A 7,785-nucleotide genomic window follows, 5' to 3' on the forward strand; every position below is an offset into this window, starting at 1 on the left:
GGAATTTATAGGATAAGAAGTTGGTTGAAAAAAGAAAGAAGAGGATTTAAAAAAAAAAAGGGAGAGAATGTGATCAGGCAAGAGACTAGAACAAAGCCATACACTAGATATTTAGTGTATATTTTGATCTGTTAGAAGAAATGTATCCCAAAATTTTAAAGAGAGGACAACATATATATATATATATATATATACCAAAAATAAGGGTAATTATTATGAAGGGATAGAATATGACTCTAATGTGAAAAATAAAAAAGATTTTTTAAAAAGGGATTGAGAAGATGTTGGTTGAAAAAGGGAAAAAGAAAAATTAAAAAAGAAAGATAGTTAAAAAAATTAGCTTTGAAAGACTAAAGAATCATGGGAAAAAAGCCATTAATTCTATGTGCAGTATTTCCCTAGGGCTGGAGCTCCCCCCCCCCCCCCCCGCCTCCCTGTTCTCATTGATCGGTAAACTTGGTCTTGGCTGGCTGTTCTTGCTGATCTTCTGGGGGAGGAGCCTGTTGCTGTGGTTCCCAAATGTCTTTGCCAGAGGCGGAATTGCCCCACCCTTGCCTGTCCAGGCTAAGTAATCTGCTCGGGTTTGCTCTCGGGAGCTTTTGTTCCCTGCAAGCTTTCTGTACAGCTTTGGAGGATGAGAGTGAAATGGCGGCCTCCCAATCTCTGCCCCAGAGGAGCCAAGAACTCAAGGCCCCACTCCTCAGCCCAGAGAAAAGCAGCCTATCCCTCCTGTCTCCCCAGTCTCCGGCTGTACTCTGTGCTCACCCGGCCTGTGACTGAGTGTTTCTATCTCTGGCACATGACCCCGTGTGGAGTCTCTAAACCCAGCAGATCCCTGCAGTGCGCTCCCATGCTGCTCCTCCTGGGGGAGCAAGAGTAGTCTCCCCGGATCTTCCACTTGTTGGGTCCCTGCTGGAGGTGCAGTGGCCCGACTGTGCCGCAGATCACGGTTTATGGCAACCCCGAGCTGTGAGCCTGCTCCTTGGCTCCGTCTCTGCAGCTGGCTTCCCTGCTCTGATAACTGGGAGCTGTGCCACACTCAGGCACCCCCTGGTCTTTCTGTGACCCTGAGGGTCCTGAGACCACACTGTCTCAGCGAAGTTTCCAACCCCTGCTTAGCCACTGGAGTGATGTCCCTCAGTGGAGCCAACTTCTACAAGTTCCAATTTTGTGCTCCGCTGCTCTATCACTTGCCAGAAGCGGCCAACGGAGGCCCCCTCCCCCACCGTCTATCCTCCCGAATATCGCCTTGGATTCACTTCTCCACACATCCTACCTTCCAGAAAGTGGTTGCTTTTCTGTTCAGAGAGTTGTTGCTATTCTCTTCTTCGATCTCTTGTTGCGTTCATAGGTGTTCAGAATGGTTTGATCCCTATCTAGCTGAATTCCTGGGACCAGACAAAATCCAGGTCTCCTACTCCTCCACCATCTTGCTCCCCCTCCCTATTCATTGAGCTTGTTAAGAAAATAAATGGATTAATCCTTTTGCTCAGTAAATAGGGTGTCTGTATCCGGGGCTAGAAACAGGAGGATAAAACTAAGTCAGACAACGTTGGACTGTAGAATCCCTGAGATTGAAGGTTGCTTTTGGTGCTAAACTTGCATGGATGTTGGTTCTGTTTCTTTATTTGGGACTCCAGAATTAATGGCTATGAGAGATTTTAACTCTCCCAGAGGAAAATGGGGCATTTTCCTGATGGCTAACTCCTTTCATGGGAACAGGGTAAGATCAAATCACAGCAGCCCACAGACAAATTTTTTCCACTTCTGAGCAGGGCACAGAGACCCGTCCTTCCTGACAGCTCCTCTTGATAGTTTGGCTAAGCATCAGCTAACCTGCCTTGAAGACTTCCTATGTTCCAGACTCTGGTCCAAGCAGTAAATTATTTAACTCTCACAGTGATTCAATGAGATAGGTACAGTTAAGGTTCCCATTTCATAGATGTGGAAGCTGAGGCACAGTGCTAAGTAACTTTCCCAATATCTATAGTTAGTAAGTGATAAAGCTTGGAAGGCTGGCTCCCCAGATGCCCTCTGAGCCACAGCAGAGCTATGGACATTTTGTCATCTCTGGGGTGAGTGGCCTGAGGGGCTTCTTGCTTTGACTTTGGGAATCTCTGCTGACCCTCTCAGAAACCGAGGTCATCACGTTCCCAGGTTAATTCGTCCTGACCCTGTGGGCTCCTTTCATGCTCCAGCTGGTGTGGGTGGGTCCTTGGCTGCAGTTGATTTCAGGGTCCCTGGGAGTTGGGATTAGCCTGAAATTCATCAAACACTGTGTATCCACAGACACTTGCCGGGTTCCTAGACCTTTGAGATGTTTAGTCTCAGCAGCTTCATCTTTTTTACATGGTTGTTTCCAGAGCTGCAGGGTGGGGGTTTGGAGGTACAAAGTGGAGGTCCCCCTTCCAACTCAGTGGAAATGGACCCCATGGTTCTCCCTGTGATGCTAGGGTTCTCCCTCGAGAGCAAGTCAGTGATGTGTGCATGCCACTGGTGCCAGAGTCTCTTGGGCAATGAACACTTCTGATAGTTCACCATGGGCTGGCAACTCTGCTGGGCACTGTCCCCTGCCTTTCTACCCTGTTATCAAGTTCACTCTGGCGTGAGCACGACACTGTGTTGGTACCTCCTGCTTCTTCAGTGGGCAAGCATCTAGAGTCTGCCAATCTAGATACTTTGTTTGAATTCATACAAATCCATTTTATTTATTCCTTAGGGAGAAAGCAATTTCAGTTATTTCCAGTGAAATGGCATTTCTGAAGAAAGGGCAAGCTTGCTTTCTTCCAGCCTGGAGTGGGTATCATGCTTGTCTTTAAGTACCTGCCTGGAAGGAGTTAACCTACTGCAAGTTAGTAATAGTCATATTTTAAAGTGGTTAAAAAGGATTAAAAAGACTATTCTATTTACTTGCTCTCGGTAGTGGAAACAAACTCTGGGATCATCTTTTGGGACTAAATAAGCAAATTAGAGTCCTGCCGTTTGTTAGTGGGCACTCACCAGGGCAGTCTGCAGCACTTCTAGTGCTTCACACCACATGCCACTTCATGAAGGGGGAGCTGAAGAAGACCAGTTCTGTGCTCAGGACAGAGCCACCCCTTGGGCCAAGCAGGTGTTCAATAAGTATGTTTGAAAGGAATGAATCTTTTTTCCCCCTTTTTTTTCTCATGAAGATAGAAGTGTTTTTATTTTATTTTTATTTCTTATTTCTTTTTTTATTATTATGTTATGTTAATCACCATACATTACATCATTAGTTTTTGATGTAGTGTTCCATGTTTCATTGTTTACATATAACACCCAGTGCTCCATGCAGAATGTGCTCTCTTTAATACCCATCACCAGGCTAACCCATCCCCCCCCCAAAATCCTCAGTTTGTTTCTCAGAGTCCATAGTCTCTCATGGTTTGTCTCCCCCTCTGATTTCCCCACTTCATTCTTCCCCTCCTGCTATCTTCTTTTTTTTTTTTTTGAATGAATCTTAAATGATCTAGTGACACCTGAAGGCATTTTACATGAAACAAGATTTTCCTCTAAATCCTCTAAAGTTGAATAATAAACCATTCAATTCTATCAGATGGAACTTACAGGCAGATGACTATGTACGTCACAACAGTAGTGTTGTGGTCTGTCTTCCCTTCTTTGTTCCCTACAGTGATCCCATGCCCCACTAGCTGAATAGAGTAAGTCAGTGGTTCCAGAATTTTGCATGTAATTAGGCATTTCTGTAGGAAGAGACGGCCTTTTTTTTCTTAAAAAAAAAAAGATTTATTTATTTGAGAGAGAGAGAGAGAGAGAACACGAGTGGGAGGGTTAGAGGGGGAGGGAGAGGGAGAGAGAATCTCAAGCAGATTCCATGCTGAGTGCTGAGCCCAATGAGGGACTTGATCTCACACCCCTGAGATCAGGACCTCAGCCAAAACCAAGAGTCAGGTGCTTAACCGACTGAGCCACCCAAGAGACTGCCTTTGATGCAACTGAATGTATCCTATCAAGTGAATTTTCTTTTGGAGGGGGAGTTTTGAGAATTGATTCAGCAGGTAGGATATTAGAGAATCTTCTAGGTACTTATGAGTTCTTGATCAAGTAAGTGACAGTTCTCTAGCTTCTTGTGTTTCTTTCTGGTTTCTGCTCCCAGCATGTTTACCCGAGACCACAACACCCTACCAGATGGGACAGCTACTGCTCCCAGGGAGAATTTTTACCTTGTTGCAGCCTGTGAGAGACTCTGAGCGAGAGGACACTGGTACACTGTGCCTGCATTCCCGTTCACAGAAACTGGGAGTTCATAAACGCTCTTTTAAGCTGCTGAATTTGTGGTGATTTTTTACATAGCCATGGTATGCAGGAATAGCATACAGATCTTAGGGGAGGTGTGGTGGTGGTGGGTGTTTAGAAGGAGAGCTAAAGCAAAGATACACCAAAGAGGAGTAGCAAATGCAAATGCTATGGCCTAAGAAGGCAGATGCTTTCAGAGAACAGGGTGGGTTCAATGTGGCTTTTGGTGAATGAAGGTAATGGTGAATGAACGTGCTGGACATATCAGAAGATGAGGCTGAGAAGGAGTTTGGTGCTGGGTTATAAAAGACCTTGTGTAACATCCTGAGAAGTTTGGTCCATATCCTGGAATCTTTGGGAAACTATCAAAGCATTTTAGGCTGGGAAGGGAAAGTATCACTTTTATTTAGAAGAAAACATGGCATTGATATGATCAATGGAAGTGGGAGACCAGTTCAGTTGACTGCTTAAGAGGGATGCACTATGAGATTCTTGCCACACCTCCTTCCCTATAAATTGGACCAACCCCTTATTCCGAAGTGATATTGATAAAGGGGCACTACATAAATCTTCGGATCATGGTACTGCCTACAGAACAGCATTCAGGGAAAGGAATCCAATGTCTAGAGTCAACTTTGTAGGATGCATTGCTATTATCTCCAAGGTGGAAAAAATTTAGCATATTTACCTAGTAGCAGATTAATTACCAGTAGCTGCCTGGTCTGCCCAAGGGGACTATGCTGGCAGACTGGGTGTGTGGAAGAGCCATAGTGAATGGAGGCCATGCAATTGGGCCAATGAGCAGTCCCCCTCCTGCCACCATAGCTGCACTATTAATGGGTCACCTTCCAGCCACTGGGTGTTGGGGATGGAAACTGACATCTCCTGGGTGAGTTATTTGTCCACCCTGTTGTTGTCTCCTCTGAGACACATGCTGTCTGGTGGGCATTGATGTGAGAACACAAAGACCCACATACTTGTGCCCTGAAGTCCTGAGGGCCCATCCTTATGACTCTAATCCCAGACCTTGTGCCCAGCTGGGTTTCACAAGGGATATAGATGACCAGTGATTGCTTTGTGTCTTCTGTTTACTTTCTTTTGCATTGGGAGTGTCTTATTTTTCCTCTCCTGGCTCCATCTTTGCATTTTTGGTGCCTATGGGGTGATACCTTGTCTCTTGAGTTCACAGGTCTTCCAATCAAGAGGAACTGCTCCTGGAGAGCCTCCTCTGTACCTGGACCCAATTTAGGTGAGATCCCAGACCTGGAGCTTGAGTCTGGATTGGAACATTTAGATACCTTGGGAGGGGGTTTACCCGCAATATGGATCATCAGAGTCTACCATCTTCTACTTTGTGCTTTTGGGAACCATGAACCTCAATACAAAAAAATCAACTACTCTGACCAATGGAATTGTGACAAATAAGATAGTTTGGGCTGCTTACTTTTGAGGGGTTTGGTATATAGTAATAGATAACTGAGACATGGTGGATCAAGAATACTGAGCTCATTATGGGCAACTAGGGTGATACAGTAACACAATGTCTGGTGAATAGATGCTCACTCTTTACTAGGATTCAGTAATGCATAGGAGCTACTTTCCAAAGGGTGAGTTAATCCTCTGCATGGTCTTGTTCCAGAAAATTGGAGTCTATGTTGCAGTTCTCCTGCTGGGCTGGCTAGAGATTCCACGTGTTCTCCTAACCTACCATGGAAACCTCTGGCCCCTTTGGACCTACCAGGTCATGCCTTGTCCTGGAGGCTTGCCCTGGAGCCTGGAGTTGCTGTGGAACCCTCACTTGCTCTGGTAGCATTCTGAGATACCTGACGTATAGAATTCCCAGTATAAGTATACCACGCCTCCAAAATCTAAATCAAGTGCTATACATCTTTTTTAGTGGTGGGGGTGCAATGCTCTCTCCTTGACTGTTCCCCCAGACCACTGGACCCCTGAAAGCATCATTGATGTGGTGGGCCCCTTTTAAGAGTTACTTCTCATGCTATGGGATACATATTTCTTATCAGTGCCTTTGTGTGTACTTGCCACTCCTCTGCACCAGGTACAGTCAACATAAAGCCACTTGTGTAGTGGGTCTTTGAAATTCTGTGGACTGTCAGGTGATCCAGAGCCCTGTGAACTATTGGGGGCAGGCTAGGAGAGTTAACATAGAGTCAGGCAAGAGACTGAATGGTCCTGCTAGTATTCTCAAGAATACCAGCAGCCTTGGGTCCTTTTTAGTGATGAAGATTGAAAAGAGTGCATTCATCCTGACCATAGCTACATACCAACAGCCAGAGACTGTATTATTTGTTTGAGTAAATATGCCATGTCTGGCCTAGCAGCAGTGATGAGGGCTATTGGTTAATGGGAGCATGCCATTGTCCATCTTACTGTATCTGGCTCTTTGCAGGGGTCATGCAGGTTAATTGAATGGGGATATTCTGGGAACTGTCAATCAGAATATTGTTTCTATTTACTGTCTTGGCTGGGAGGGGGCAGTTTCAGTAGCCTCTATTTGACTTCTCTTACCATAGTGTCTTACTCCACCTTCTAGAAAACCACTGACGGTTCTGCCAGCTGCTAAATATCTATCTCAGTATGCACTTGGGGTCCAGGGACATGACCACTAGGTGGGCCCACAGACCCACTGAATCTGCAATTTGATGATCTGGTTTGTCATTATGGCATTTTGTCTAATTTGGTCACCTAAACACTGACACCTAATCCAGTAACTTTGAAAGATCTGGATATTCTCTGTCTCCCCAGTTCAGGAAATCTGGTAAATTACGCCAGGTCTCTTTGGAGAAGACTTAAATTCTCATTGCATATTCTTGTGGGGACTTGACAGGGTTATTTTTCAGGGACTTCAGGTCTGAGAAATGGCTCATATCTGGAGTCTTGGTGAAGGATTATGACTTTCAATTGCAACAGTTGACATCATCTATATAAGTCAAATAATACTCAGGTTGACTGTTGGGTCATCTTACATGAAGAAACATAAGGGTGGGTCTATTTGCCATTCTGATAAATTCCTGTAGAACAAGGTGCCTTGTTTGCAGTTCTGGATTTGACACTTATTATAGTAATTATATCTTCCTTGATGTTCACTGATAATTAAATTTTGTCTCCTGGCCTCTCTTAAATCAGGACTCCTTTTGTCCCTGCTGACACTGGGTAACCCGCTCTCATGGTGACATCTTCTAATATCAGCCCTAGATTATAGGGGACTCTGAGCTTCTCAAATGCTGGTTTCCTCTCACTAGAGCATTTCTTCAAGTGAAGGGACTCTAGGTGATGGGTTCTCTGATTTCATATGATAAAGCCATTTGAACACGCCCTCCTCCTTGAGTTTCTCATCCCTTCTGCAACACCCTACCAAGGTGGGTCTGTCCTCTGTCTCTTATTCACTGTACGTGTCATGAGATCCACTTTCAGGGAGCCATCCTGCCAGCTCCATAGGATCAGCCCCAGTCATCCTTGCCAGACTATTAAATCCTGAACCTCAAG

This window comes from Eumetopias jubatus, unplaced genomic scaffold (genome assembly GCF_037043125.1).
Source record: "Eumetopias jubatus isolate StellerSeaLion01/CBP00866 unplaced genomic scaffold, mEumJub1_p1.0 scaffold_4, whole genome shotgun sequence".
Classification (NCBI taxonomy): Eukaryota; Metazoa; Chordata; class Mammalia; order Carnivora; family Otariidae; genus Eumetopias; species Eumetopias jubatus.